We start from the raw sequence: 16,334 nt of genomic DNA, 5'->3' as shown, positions 1-16,334 counted from the left end.
GGAAAGACTCTGCGCTGGGCCAAGATAAACAGTGCTCGTGGAAGAGAGCACTGGCTCTTTCTCATACTCATTTTGGAAAAAAACTAAATTTTTATCAGTCTGTCCATAGGCTATTGCTGCAGAGACCATTTTAAACTGTAATTCTAACTAAAAGGCAGAAATAGAATTAAAATAGCCAAAACTGTGAGGTCTCATTGAAAAGTGAAAGAATTGGTCATCATCAACAGCTCCTATTTTGCACCACCAGATATCCCCAGCAGTTTCCACTATCCAATGTATTGACTGTAAAATTGTGAATAATTACATTATTGTGTAAGAGAAGACAGCCCCAGTTATTTCACAAGTGACTTCCTAAGACATCACTTGATTAGCAGCAGAAGGTTGATGGGAATTCCCACTGATTTGAAAGAAATTAGCATTGGAAAAAGGGGACAGACCTAACCTCAATACAAATACAAATCAATGAATCAACAATTATGTGTTCAGGGGTCATGGTGGTCTCGGTCTGGCATTTCAACTAAAGCTTTTTTTAATTTGTGATTTTGAAACGATAAGACCAGGTCTTGAAGAATGGTGCTTTATAGTCACACCAAGTACATTAAGTGTCTCTCTATGAACACTAATGGATGAACTGTACAACAAAATTACAGAATTCACTCATCCAAGTCTTCTTAGGAAAACTCACAGAACTGTAGCTTCGATGAGGTGTTGACATGGAGTAGGGGCGATACTGGCTGTCGTAAGGTTGTTGGGTCACATTCTTTAACGTGTCTGGTCTTGAAGGAAACTCTTATGCTTGTAAACAACTGAGCAACGGAAGTCTCAAAGAGGTGCTTACAATAGCATGTTTTAAATTGTCACATATGAGTGCTTAGACAGGACTTGTTACTAATGGGTTTCCTTTAAGCGTAATTTTTCAACATGCAGGGTACAGCATTACTTTTATTGAGAAACTTCTGGTGTCAATACAAAGATGCAAAAGGCATGGGATATTTATCATCATTGAATTATATATGAGGGTTTAATAGTGTCATTATGAAAAATCTAATGTAAAACAATCCAAGTGTTCTGAGGGCAAATTATTAATTTGTGTGCAGAAAAACCCCAAAACTGCTCATCATCTCCAGCCATTTTAGAAGGACATTATAAACTTGCATCTTGAAGAAGACTTACATCTGGATTGATTGTGAAATATCATTGCATCTCGTGTGATTTTGACTGATTGTGTTATGCGAAAGTTCGGATTTATCTTTGAATGGGACATGACTGCGTTAATGGAGTGGGAACAGTTTTGGCAAGGAAGTTTGATGAGGGGTTTCCTCAGAAGGGCTTACATTTGAAAACTCCTGTCACAGCCTTGAAATAAAATATCATATGTAAACTTAATTTTAGGTCTTAGATACTGTGGAAATGATTTTCCAGAGGGAGTTTTGATACATAATCTCATTCGTTCCCAACAGTTAGAGCAACTTGGCAAACGTCATAAGTGGTTCTGAAGAACAGAAGAGTGCTTCTGTTATCAGGAACAGCTTAAGAGGAAAAACTGATGATGAGAAAACAGGTTCCCTGTGTTCTGCTTTACTCTAACTACAATAAAAGTGTTTCATAGCCTAGATTCAAGCCATCGGACCACCGCCTACACACAGGAAAAGATAAATTCATAAACAGAGCCTTAATGGCGTAATCTGTGACGGCCTATATGGAGTTACTAATTTCCTGCATCTGTCACTGGCAGAATTAAGACAGGTTGCATAAAACATATGACGTCCTGAGACAGTAGGATGTTTTCCATTCATACAGATGATATTGTAGCATGTGATGAAGAAATCATGGCCAGAGGTAAGTTACACCACTTATTTCTTCGTTAAAGCTTGAGTTGGCTCACTTCCTTCTAGCAATGCTTCTGGCCCAGTGTCATGATGGCAAAGTTAAGGTGTGGCTTTACCTAGGCTGGCTCAACTTCATTAAGTATACTGTTCTTTTCCAGATATGACGTAACTGAGAGTGTTACTTCTTGCTGCTGGCTGTAGGTGTGCTGAACGCTCTTCATAATGTGTGTTCCCATGCACTCACACTACAGGTTTAACACCAAGTACCTGAGTCATGTACAGCTTGTTGCAATAAAGGGAAGATAAATGCATTTACTGTCTGTTCATGCATTTTAAATTATGTTTCTTGATAAGGGTGTGAGCATATTTGGTTTCTTTAGCATGTTATTAAAAAAGTATTCAGAAAAAGGCTTGAAAAAAAGGTTTGGGTGGTTACCATGACCAGCTAGTTCCTGCTGTGAGATTCTATCCTTCTTCATTCTTAACATGGGTGTAGACCCCCTCCCCCACCCTTTTAATAAAAGGTAAATAAGCACTTTTTTCAGGCAAGTTTGTTCACATGGTTTTCAAGGGCCAATGTGAAATTTTAATTCAAAGAGACAAGATAGTCTATGCATGACCTGACGTTTTATTTGAATCCAAAATGACATGCCAGGAAATCCCTAATATGGGCAAAGGAGCTGAATAAAAAGCAGAAATGTTTGACTGATTAAACGTGAAGATTTGCTACAATTGCTACAATGCATGTTTTATGTGTGTTTTTCAAAGTAATCTCCAGGTAATAGAAAAAAGTATATGAATGATGCAGTGCTACTTGAGATAGCATTTATTACAGTATAGGAATTATAAAATATATGTTATGCCCTATTCTGTGATAAAAATGGAAAAATGTGTTTGTAGTATATAAACCAATCATTAATAAAAATAAAAAAAACCAAGGTATTGAACCGTGGGCTATTGTTACATCCCTAAAGGCAATGCCACTGCTCTTAAAAATAAAAGTTCAGAAAAGGACTTTTAGTGAACAGCTCTAAAAAGAATAATTTATTTTAAAGAGTGTTCCTCCAATATTTGATCTTAAACAATGTGTGTTATTGAGATATTTTGTTTTAGATAATCAGAAGCACTATTTCTTAACCAGTTAACACTATACTAGACTAGCAGGCTAAGATGTTAGCTTTCTAAAGCTAATTGAAAACACAAGGAAAGACAATTGTTAATTTGTCCATTTCAGCTATCCAGATGAATTAATATAATGTAATTTAAAAGTTATTAAAATCTCTTTTCTTTTTTAAACTGAAGTGCAATTCAGTAGTTTTTTTTTTTTTTTAGCTGATATTAGTGAGATTTAGATATATATATACCAGTGGTTCCCAGACACGTTCCATTGCGCTTTGGCAAAGGATTTGGTTCAGAACTACAAACATGAATAAAAAGCTTAAAAAAAAAAAAACGTTGTGGATGTGTAAGGCTCCAGCCTCTAGTTGCTGTCCATGTAATGACTCTCCCAACCATTAGTTGGGGCTGTCACTCATGAGGTGTAATGACTCTCCCATCCACTAGGTGGCCCAGCCATTGTAGAACTCTCTGGGTCATCACTAATTAGGAATTGATTTCTACCACCTGCTGGTCATTATCTTGTTGGTGTTCTGCCTATTTAAGTGTGCCTCTTCCTTAGACTTGTGTTCAATCTTGAGCTAACCTATCGTGTGTAATCATTGCAGTTTGTTAAACTTCTGGTTTTGTTACTGTTCTTCTTTTGTTTTGTATTTTCACTGAGGAAGCACGGCTTCTCTTATGTTGTTCTTTGGGAACTTGGAGCCTACAGTAAAACCCTTTTGTTTGATTGACAAAGCCTGCTTGTTATCCTTCTGCTCTTGGGTCCAACGGATATCTATCACTCACCATAGCCCAGTGGTAAACAGGGAGCTCAGTTGACTAGAAGACCTGAGTTCGATTCCAGCTTCAGACACCCTTTACAGGATGCGTTCGGCCGACAGTTAATTAGAGAGTTTAAGATAAAGGGTTTGCGTTATTAATAATCAACATTTAACCTGGTAAAATAATATTTATTTAATCGTATCTGTGTTATATTTAATCTACAACAGTAATGTAAACTTTTATAAACTCCCGTTTGGTCGTTAACTTTTAAATGCGTCCTTACGCAGAAAATATGAGCAGGGTTGTCTGCATGAAGACCCGCGACATGCAGATCAACTTGCTACTTCTCTTCTCTCCGATATGGTAGGAAGTTAAATGAAATGAAATGTGGATGATGTAACTGTGACAAGATGATTGCAGGCCAGTTTACAGTGACAGCGTGTGTCTAACTATACGACAGAGAGGACCATTAAAGTCGTAACTGTGAGATGGTATAGTATGTCCCAAAGCTTGTCCACTCTTGTGTGTACTTTTTCTTCACCAATAAAGTACATACTTTAAGGGCGTAGTATAATTAGGCACATTGGGACACAGCATAGATTGGTTGTACACTCGAAATCAGAGAGGATTGTGGGTTAAAAGAAGTGAATGCTTGTAGGTAATGAATTTGTTTACTCAGAATTCGGACAGCACTACAAAATGGCCGACACCCAATACAGTACCGTATTTTCCACACTAGGGCTGCACGATATTGGGAAAAAATGACATTGCAATATATTATTTTTCTACGATATATATTGCGATATGAAATCTAATCAAATTTTTTCTTACAAACAAAAACGGGGTGAGCACACTTAAATTATCATTTTAAATGATTTAAACATCGACACCATCGTGTCAATTGATTAATATGCATGTGGGAGAGAGAGCAAGACAGCGCTAGTGTTGTATGAAGACGGTGAGCGTGCGGCCGGGGCTCGCTCGCTCGCGCTCTCTCTCTCTCTCTCTGCCCGGTCAAAACTTTCACTCTATGATGGTTAAGCTGTGCAATTAATCTGCGAATCACATTCGTCAAGGGCAGGGGAGCAGCTGGCCCATACAGTTAATGAATAAGGGATCAACTACGACAGCCTACATCGCACATCCTGTGATGTGACTATCGTGGATTCGTACATCGCGATATCGATGCTTAAACGACACATCGTGCAGCCCTATTCCGCACTATAAGGTGCACTTAAAAGCCTTTAATAGTTGACAAAATGTTGACATTCCCTTTATCACAGCTCTATCTAGTGGATGCATAACGCAAACCCAGTCAAACTTTTGACTGCAGTATCTCCTACTCTATGCGTTTTATAATCCGGTGAGCCCTATATATGAAAACAGTTCTAAAATAGGCCATGCACTGAAGGTACGCCTTATAATCCAGTGCGCCTTATAGTGTGGAAAATATGGTACATTATATAGGGCATAGGGAGCATATTCGGACACATCTTTGGAGTCTTTTGGATCTGAATCAGGTGTGTTTGATTAAAGAGACTTCAAAATAACTGCCCCCCCCCCCCAACAAAAAAGAAGCAATTTGGCCAACACTACTAAGGATTTTATTAATAATCAAATCCTTCCACCTTGTGCACGCCGTACAGATGTTTGCTATTTTTTTTGTCTTTGTCAGCTTTTGTGCATTGGTCTTTTTCACTTCTTTTGCCATCATACATCTACTGATCCTACCATTGTCTCCATTGGAAAAAAAAAGTTAATAAGTGTCCATTAAAAATTTCCCTTCTTGCATAACTAAACAACAATTTGCTTCTAGCGTATGAGCCAGTAACATACATTACGAGCCAGATAATTATTTCAGACATTTAGTGAAACATTCACAGGTCACGTCATTTCAGTATCTCGAAACACACCAAGGGGTGACCCACACTATACATAATTCAAACACTTTTTATAGAAAATACGCTATTCCTATGACTCTTTACAAAAATCAGTTACTGTAAATTTATCCCCACTTTGACTGAAAGGGTTTTCTCGAAGATTGATAGAACAAAAGAGAGCATATGTTCTTTTTTCAGTTACACAGCAAGGTTTATGTAAAGTAATTGTGATGTCTCTGAATCATCCATCTTGGATCTAGAGCTCAAGACTTTAGGTTTACAAAGCAGTTTAAACCCCTCAGGACCACTATCAGTTTTAATGAGGAAAATAAAGCTTTTCCTCATGTCTTCCTGTGCATTAAGCCCACACTTCCCTCTCCTGGTAGGACTGAATTGTTTGAGGCGCAGCAGAGGAGGTGTATTCCGCTACATATGGTGCAATGTAAACAAAGATAGCATCACAACACAATGAGGGATTCTCAGGGTGTGTATGACAATAATGTATTCTGGGTCTTTGAAGCCTAAGTCTGAGATTCCAACTGGGATTGGTTCCAATGAGTGGGATACAGACTCCAAATTGTGGAGATGTGGGGGTGTTCAAGATCAGGGACTTTAAGGAGCACACAGGAAGAAGATGGATCAAACAGAGACACACATCCACACAAAAACAGCACCACTATACCATTTGAAAAAGTTGATGGCAATAAAACAGAGGGGAAAAAAAGCCCTTCTGACATTTCAGGAAGTTCCTTGTATGGGGTCAGTCATTGCGTTACTCCAAACCCAGATGCTCTAGTGGCCTCTTGGGAGGGATGAGGGAGCTAGAAAGGATGGATTTGAGAGAACTGGGAAGGAAGACGTGTTTGAACCAAGATGCAAAACACCCACAGAAAAGCCATGTATTTCATTTAACAGAATGCACTTTAAATGCATTAATGGCTTTACTAGCAGAAAGTGATACGGTGTTGACTTTATTACACCCACTTCTTCCTCTGTTGCGCACGAGTGTGTAGGCTTCAGTGAGGAGCAGCAAATGTAATAATAATACTAGTTTAACATTTCCAGTTGCATAACACTAGCACAGTTGTTTGACAATAGCACAGATTTTCCATTCAACAAACCACTTTTTCCAAGTGTGAGAAAGTGCTGAAAGGCTGTTTGTCATGGCATTTGATTTTTAGTTACGGCTGACATGATTTTGGAGAGATGTAATCATTGACCAAAATAGTGACGTTTCATTAGTGCATGTTGCCCAGGGCATGTTATGACTGTTTTCATTACAGCCATCATTTTAATGTTTACATTTTCAACAATGAACTGGAGTGGAAACCCTGTTATATCATTAAGAAGTTAAATTGCATAATGTGCCAATTAAATGTTTGTACACAAGTCAGTTATTATTTGAGTGTTCATAATTATATAACTCTGATTAGCTTTATGATTTTTGGCTAAATAAAAACTTAAATTTCTGTTTCAGTGTTCTGTTAAATGAAAATCAATAACACTTTAGTTTAGGGACCAATTAACACAATTAACTAGTTGCGTATTAGCATGCATATTACTAGCATAATGGCTGTTTATTAGTACTCAAAAAGCATATATTAAATGGCTTATTCTGCATGACCATAATTTATATCCTACCCAATTCCTAAACTTAACAACTACCTTACAAACTATTATTAAGCAGCAAATTAGGAGTTTATTGAGTTAAAAGTTGTAGTTAATAGTTAATAATGAGAATTGGTCTCCAAAGTAAAGTGTGACCAAAAATGTATTTTGGTGCATCACTACAAAAAATATAACCCATTATCCTAAACTTGTCTTTCATTTTCCCTTTCATATTCACTGTTGGAAAGTCCTATTCAACCTGATCTCAGAAGAAAATCTAAACGCAAAGTGTAAAGCGCATGGCACAGGTGCACTCAGGGCATGTCCAAATCCAATTTTGCTATTTTAAAAATGGCAAAACGTACGCTGGGGTTTATTTTTGGAATGGGTTGTCCCTATTCTCTTAATAAGAAAATGGTGTAACGTTCAATAAACCAACCAGAGTGCCATCTCCCATTCCCTTTAAGAACGAGATGCATTCGCGCCAGGGCGGATGGCTATTTATATGGCGGAATTTGTTGGCGGAAAAGCGAAGAAACCGACCTGCTTGTGCGCAAACCTTTTGTTTTTAATATTTGGCATCTTTGTGTGATGCGCATCCATGTGTGTATAAAGCAAATTCAACGCACACTGTGGACCTGGCCAGAAGCGCATTTTCTACAAACAGGCTCTTTAAATAACAAAAAAGTCTATTTTCAGATCCTTAAAATAGCAATGCGCCTGAACACACCTTTTTTTTAGACCAGCATGCTCAACGACGTGGCGCAGGACGAGAAAATGCAAAAAGCACTGGACTGAAAATAGCAAACACACTTGCGCTTCACCTTGCGTCGCATTGCGCCAGTGTATGAATAAGCACTATGAATTAAAAGAAATTTGCAAAACATAATTTTGAGTCTTTAATGTAAATTAATCTGTTTAAGTCACTCAAATTTTTATTTAATTCAATAACCCATGCGGCTTTGTGCCCGAGACATTCTCATTTCTGATTTAAATTATTAATTGAAATATTAGCCCATTAACTAGCTTTAATGTAGTTATTTTAGTGAAGCTAACTACTTATTTTCTTAAAAAAAATAAGCTTAAGTAAAGCTAATTGTAAGTAGCTTTAAGCTTGGAAAGCTATAGTTTCAATGTAGCTTCATTGAAGTTTCTTCATGTTTTAAGTAGCAAAATGGCGCTTTTCTGCATTGTACAACCTGATGGACACTGTCCTTAGATATTGTTTTTTTTTTTTTTTTTTTTTTTTTTTTGAAGAAGTTTAATAGAGAGAATGTCATTCATCTTACAAAGCATCACACTTTTTTTCTTCAAAAACTCTGGAGAGACAAATAAGGACCTAAACTGAGGCAAATGTTTATCTTTCTTGGAAAGGACTCCTAACAACTCAGTGTACATCTCCAGTTACACTTTGCAAATCTTTGACTTTGTTTATCCTGAGGCCCAAGGTTGGAATGCTAGAGAAAAGGACCTGTTGAGCACCTAGTCTTAACATTAGCTAAACATTAGCATGCTAGCATTTCACATTTTACTTTGTGGACTGATCAAGTTGCGATGAGATCACGTCTGCAGGATTTGATGCAACTATGTCATTCCTAACTTGGTGGCTTTTGGGCTTTGACACACACAAAAAAAAACGAAACCTAATATTTATGTCTTTGTGTTTAATACCAAAAAATATATGTTAATAAGTTTTCAAATTTCATAATGCTCAATGCCCTAAGTTATATTATTTACAAAAACTATTTAAACAAAATAAAATGCCATGGACAAATAAACACCCCATTAGAGGAACCAAAAATGCACCAAACTGTCAGAATGACTCTGAAAAGCTACAAAACAGGCGAACATTAATCTTCTGCTGAACGTGTGAACTAATGTAGACCATGCATGATACTCAGATGCATTACCCATTGAGTTGCTAATGTGATCACTGGTGTGCCTACAGTACATGATCATAGATTTTATTCATCATTTTAGAAGAAACAGAGGGAGCCAAGATCTGATGCGTTTCACTAGTTATCTTCTTTCTGCCCTCAGATTGATTTCTGACATTTTCTGTGATATATTCTTCACCAAAAGTAAACACTGTGTCTGTTTATTGTAACAAAGATGCACTGTTATCATTAGCGTCAATATTATGCACAGCCTTATTTGTTGCTGTATATATGGCTGGTTATGAGTTGAGTTCTATCGTAATCCAGCCAGTAGTTAATTCCAAATAGTATATGAAACATAACTAATCTATGCGGTTGAGTAAAACTCCTTGGCTAGCTTTTTGTCCTTATTTCTTGAGGGTGCAGTAATACTCGATAATGAATGTGCTAAAACTTAATCTTAGATGTTCAAATATTATTCCAACTCTAAACCAGAAATATACTCAATGCAAAAAATAGGTTGAGCACTTAATTTGGAGTTCTTGTGTTATTGTGGTGGTAACAAACGTAGTGGTGGTAACAAACAAGGGGTTGAGTTATCTACAAATATCTATGCCACTGAACCAAATGTGCTATTATTCAAGTAACTAAATGCAAACAAGTCAACAGTAACCAACTTTAAGTAACTTTCTTAGAAAGATTCTTATCAGACTGTTGCTACGGCTTGATAGAAATGGAAAAACAACTGCAGAAACATTGGAAATCCAACACATACTGAACATTTTCCAAATGCAATGTGAAATGGATTGTTTTTTTTTGTTTTGTTTTTTTGTGGTCTAATTATCTCAACACATATAGAAAAGAATCACCCCCTTTAAAATAATCCCATTTTGTTGCTTTGCAGCCTGAAATGAAGATGTATTTAATCACTGCAACTTATAACATCCAAATGAAAGAACAAGTACCAGTATGTCAGAAAATAATTAATAAAATAAAAACATATTCACTGAGTTGGAAAAAGGATCACACCTTGTGGCAGTATTTTGTTGAACCACCCTTTGCTTTAATTATAGCCTTTAGGGACAGATTTACTAAACAGTGCAAATTAGCGTGAGAGCACAATTCCCAAAAAATTGCTAATGGGAGTGGAAATTTCTGCGGTTGGTTTACTGACAATGCACAAATTAAAGAACACAGACAAAGCCAGATCAGTTCCATAATGACCAACACAAGCTATCAAGAGCAGTGCAAATTAGCGTCTGCTTTAAGACATGCTTTTTGAACTGCATGAGACCTTTCTTAAGGAGTGTCTTTTTTTTTTCTTCCAACCCTCCCATACAAGTCACATTTGTGGAGAATTTGTGATATTGTTGTCATAAGCACACAATGACTACTCTTTGTCTAAACTCCTGCTGCTGGTTCAGAGTTGCTGACATGTTGGTGTTCAATTGGATGTTATAAGTCGCACTGAGTAAATAAATCTGGATAAAACAAAACCTTTCAGGGTCTTCATTGCCGAATGCAAAGCAACAAAATGTGTTAATTTTAAAAGTGGGGAAATTATTTTCTATTCCCACTGTATGTGTGTGAGAACTGTTTTCTATTTTAATATATTTAAACATGTAACATTACTCCAGTCTTCACTGCCATATGATCTTTCAGAAATGTTGGGTAATTTGGTTGAAGATTAAGTGCTCAAGAAACATTTCTTATTGATTAAATATCAATGTTGAAAACAATTAATTATATTAATGCATATTAATGCACATTAATGCGCGCGCACACAAACACACATACACACACACATATATTAATTTTAATTCAGAGATTAAAAACATGCTCATCACAAAAGAAATGTTTTATTGTGTGAATTGCATTGTTACATATTTTTCATTAAATTAAATTAAATTAAATTTAAAAAAATTGTTATGTCAGTTACATCACTTGTTCCTGTAAACGTTTAAAAAAAAACAAAAAAAAACACTTAATATAAAATCAAATCCTGACATAAACTATTGTGTCAGCTTTAGGCATTCAGCAACTTACACACACACACACACACATCCCTTTTATAATAACAACAGAAAGGGTTGGTTGAGAGAGAGTTGTGAAAATGAATGGGCAACATGGGCAAAACTGTGGTCACGTTCCAATTTTCCACTAGCCCTACTCTGCAATACAAGAGTCTAATGCACCATTTGCTGGATAACCCACACATTTCACACATCATTCCAACCGGAAAGAGGCAGCTGCATTTCGGGAATCCCCTGTTGCCCTGAACATTCCAAAATTTTTCTTTTTCCACAAACTACAGAGCAGCACAAAATGAAACTCAGAGGTTAACACAGCTAACCACCAACTTCAGATGTTTCTTTAGGGAGAAAATATGAAACAACACACTTAGCAAGAGTATTTGTGAACACCAATATGTATTTGTATGAATATGTTTATTGCTCTGCCCTATATTTTGTTTCATTATAACAGATAGTCAGGGATACAGAAAGAGTGCTGATGTTTTTGATTATGTATGTGAGTGACTGTGAGGACGAAGCTATGATTTAAAGAATGAGTGCGTTGGAGCACAGGGATGAGCTTCCTGTGTGCTGCTCCCAATCGTTATTCATCATTTACTATTAAAACATTCTGCGTTTCACATTATGGCACACATGGTTTTGTTCATGCAGATGAAGAATGACTTCTTTCCAGAGACTGACGCATAAGATGAACTAGTCGCACTAACTGTAAAGATTCCTGAGGTATGCACTGTTTCACCACAGCAAGAAGCGTCTTGGTGTATTTTTGACAAGATTTCACTAGAACTGTGAGCAATCAGTATTTAACTCTGAAATCCAAAGGGGTTTAGATGACACATTAAGGAGTCGCATTTAAAATGCAGATTATGTGCCAAAATCCAAAAAAAAGCATGGCAAATCTCAGGAAATATATACGGAAATGAGTCAAAATATTATTGACTACTACTTTATCATTTCACATATTTTAGCTGATAATGAAATGTTCGTTTATTACTGAATCTCATCTCGAGTTCACCAATGCCTTCACAACAGTCATCTTTTCCATAGAAAACAAGGCATGGGCCAAAGCAAAGCTCTCAAAACAATGGCACTATTTGTTTAAAACTACAATCACATCCTCAAGTCAGTTGTTTTAAGCCCACCCTCTCACTCTTAACAAAAAGGGGTTGAGCGACCTGCCCCATATCACTCAACTGGGCATAGAAGTTGGCTTGGAAACTTTTCTTATAAACTCTAGACAAATTGCTTTGAAACGGCTGGGCTATGGAGCAATGAAACATGAGATGATGTGTTGGGGAGTCTGAGACTGAAGAGCAATCCAATATGGCCAAAATCTTTCTGGTTTGAAGAGCGTTCCTCTGTGTAATCTAATCTAAGACTACGCACAATAACTGATGATGAATATTATAAGAGATCAATGCTTTAAGGTTAAATTGATTTTGATTTGTACATTGCCTCATGATACCTTCAGAAAAAGGGACAGGAAACCTCTTTCCAGAACATTTTTGTTCACTGTTCCTTGCTGGTGGAATTATTTTCCCAACCCTGTCCGGAATGCCTGACTATATTCCAAAAACAAGCGCGTTAACGACGTTAATTAGTTGTTTGTTGTTAATTACGTCAAATTTTTTAACGCATTTCATGCATGCGCAGTGTGACAAATTATTTAGGTCAGGAAAGTCTCGTCGATCTCTGAATTCTCAAGATAGTAAAAAACAGCGGCGAGCGCCACGACAAAAACACTGAAGAAGCTTAAGGTTTTACCCCAGTTACTCTCAAATACATTCATGCCAAGCTCGATAAACAGAGACGACTTTGGTAGTTGATACGCTGGAGCTTCTTCCTGTTATAGCGTCCTGTGTTTCACACTGCGCATGTGCAGAACGCCTACATGCAATGCAGCGAAAATTACAGCTGTTTGGAAAATCATATGCATTTTTACTTGGTTTTACTGGGACTTGAAGCCTTCAGAATGTGAAAATATCGATCCTAAAGTATTGTGGCAGAGCAAATGAACACCTCCCAAAAACAAGAGTGCCCAGAGTGCTGCTTATGTGATTGTGGCGCATGTTTTTGTTTCTGAGTTCATTCTTTTGAGTTTCTCTATCCATAATTTCATAGATATGTGGCTATATTTAACCACTGGTTCACCTAAAACTCTTACACTATCTGTAGTTAAATGGCATGGTTTGATATAGTGCTCAGGTAAATTTGATCTAAGTAAATGTTAAACTTTTGAAATTCAGAAAAAAAGAACCACATATTGATGAATCAATACATGAAAATTATGTATCTGTGTCCTGTTATTTATCTTTTGGTATGCATTTCAGAAAAAAAATGGTTAGGATTCAGGTGTAATTGCAAATAGTGATTAATCCTGATTAATCCACTGAAAATGTCAGCACTTAACTGCATCCTGCTGAGAAAAAGTCTTTCTCTGTCATTTCTTAATCCCTCCTTGTTCTAGCTTGTATTATTTTAAACCATGTCTGAAATTTTGTATTACTAGCACTTCATTTCCTCTTTATGATTAATTGCTTATTTTTGTAATGATCATTTTTTAGTCACTTTGGACAAAAACATCTGATGAATAAGTGAATAAATGTTAATATAAGATGGTTATCAAATGAACGTTCCGGTTTCAGTAGATATTCAGCATCTGTGATATGTTAAAAAAAATTGTTTATTTTTTTTTGTGAACCAATATTTATTATATTTATGGCTGAATATCTAATCACAAATGAGAACCGATTTGGAAGATTTTATTATTATTATTTGTAATTTATTTTTTTACATAGTATAGTAATAACTAAATAATTAAACGGACAGAAGAATTAAACAATACTGATGCATTCTGAACATTTTGTTAATAAATTAAATGATATTATTTAAATATTTATAATATTTTATATGTTAAAAATACTAGTGTGTCAAAACTTTCTGTGGCACCTCTGCCCTAAACTCTGCACACATTTTCTTGACTTTTTAGACCCATTTTATACATAATATTATGTTAATTAGCAAACTGATTACAGGTCTTTAATCTCTTTAAAATTACTCCTTATCTTTCATTGTAAGCACATAAATGCATTCAAGATTTTCAGAGTTTTCTTAAGTGATGAGTTCAGATAACTTTCTGCTGAAATCAACAGTGAGCAACAGATGCTGTTCGTTGAATTCAAAGCATTCCTCTTCTGGTTACTTTAAAAAGTCTCCAAAATATCATTCACACTTGAAAGAGAAAACAAACTGTTTATTATTAATTACAAAGTGTGTTTATTATTTCTCTAAATATAATTCATCTCTAATTGAATTTCTAAGTCACTTGCAACATAAAATCAATTGAATAATTTCTTGTTTATTTAAATTGATGGTTTTCAGCACCACAAGCAAAGAATGCTCACGTGTCATAACCGGATTACATCAGTGAAGAGTTCAGAACAGATGTTGGATCGGCTGCATATGCACTAATATTTCCTGTGAAGAATGCTCCAAGTTTCCACTGCGGTTACAAAATCTCAGTCACCAAAATCCAGCAGTGCATTGGGACCCTTCTTTCTCTCCAGAGCACTGACGCAGGCATGCCCCAACATACGCTAAAAGACTAGGCTGGATGACTTGTTTTCAGATGTGTCAGGTGTAAAACCAGATGATAAAGCACCTTGCAGGTTTACATCAAAGAACATGAATCTACTTTGCATCCATACACAGCTGGAGGACACATGGCAAATCCACAGGTAACAAGAAATTGAATGTATGACTAAACCACATTTACAACAAGCTAGAAGATTTGGGAACAAAGGGTCATTTTATGAAGGTTTTGACTGCTCTGTGAAGGTTATGCAAAACGCATTATCTTAAAATGAAAATAAAATAAACATCATAAGGGCTATAACCTTGCCTGAACACAAAATAGTATAACACAAACCTGTATGAGTTCATACAGTTTAGAATAGAATAGAATAGAATAGAATAGAATAGAATAGAATAGAATAGAATAATTGTCACTAGTGGTCTCAGACTTAGCACCTTGCTGTATTTTGGTTAGATGGATTTTAAAATCCTAATTCAGCTCAGTGTTCTGGTGGGGTTGTAAGGGGCCTTGGAATACGGTCATCGGCTGCCTCAAATTCCTCTCATAGCTTTGGCTAGCTACTACGAAAACAGCCTCTCTCGCATACATGACCTCTTGACCCAGTAACCATTATGAGTCTTCTAATCCGGGAGTTACAAGCATATGATTAGATTTTCCAGTAAATAAAAATTGCTGTAAAACTAAAAAAAGCTCTTCAAGTGAAAGACTAAGGGATTCCTTTTCAGGATTTAATTAGTCTGATGAGAGAAATGAAATACATAAAACATTGTCCCTGAACCAGGCAAGAAGTTAATCTGCACCCGGACCCATTCTAAGCTTATCTCTAAGGAGATGTTTCAGTCTTCTGAAAGAGCCTTTACACTTATCACTAAAATGATATAGATGGATTGCTTTGGTCTGAGGCGTACAACATCCCTCTGAGCTGTTCTGATGTCTTCACTTTCTCAGCACTAGAAATAGCCCTGAACAGCTAGACTGGATTCATTCAATTAAAGTTAATCGAAATGACAGTATGCAGCATCACTAGCTTATGACTAAACTGCTCCACTTGTGACGATCTGCTCCAAAACCTAGTGAGCAGCCTATCTAGCCTATCTTCCAAAAGGTAGACAATACTGGAAGTTATCATGTTTTTGTCACTGTACGCTAGCATTAGCTGTCACATCCGCTAACATCACCTCAAATCACCAGCTGTCACTGACAATAAATGAGGCTTTCAAGCATCACAGTACATTTTGTGGAGAACTAAGTAATTCTCTAATTGAGTGAAAATGAGTGAAATTTGATTATAAATAAATAAATTTCATATTCTAAAGTATTGATAAAAATAGATTCACTGGACAATTTTTATCCAGTATAACTGTTATGCTTATTAAAGTATCACATTTTTAGCTTTACAACATGCTAATGGCAAAGTATTAGAATCCATTCTGATTTATAACCTTGAACTTAACTGAAGTGTGCACAAACACAAAAAGCTAACATTAAACATTACTGGAATCAACTTTGAGCCATATCTTCTGTACAAATAGCATAAGGAGAGTTTATGTGCTTTTGCCACCTCTAAAGATTGCTCCAAATTAGTCACTTAAAGGGATTGATTCCAGTTAAGCTGATCCCTTAGAAGGCAG

At 36.2% G+C, this 16,334-nt stretch overlaps 1 protein-coding gene across 2 annotated transcripts in view; it reads right to left on the bottom strand.

The window, feature by feature from the left end:
* LOC128022357 (epidermal growth factor receptor) overlaps positions 1–16,334 on the bottom strand; it is a 55,530-nt gene that overhangs the window by 24,565 nt on the left and 14,631 nt on the right. The window lies entirely within an intron of this gene.

This window comes from Carassius gibelio, chromosome A2, assembly GCF_023724105.1.
Source record: "Carassius gibelio isolate Cgi1373 ecotype wild population from Czech Republic chromosome A2, carGib1.2-hapl.c, whole genome shotgun sequence".
NCBI classification, from domain to species: Eukaryota; Metazoa; Chordata; class Actinopteri; order Cypriniformes; family Cyprinidae; genus Carassius; species Carassius gibelio.
The sequence above is the reverse complement of the archived record's forward strand: the minus strand, read 5'-3'. Positions and strand labels throughout refer to the sequence as shown.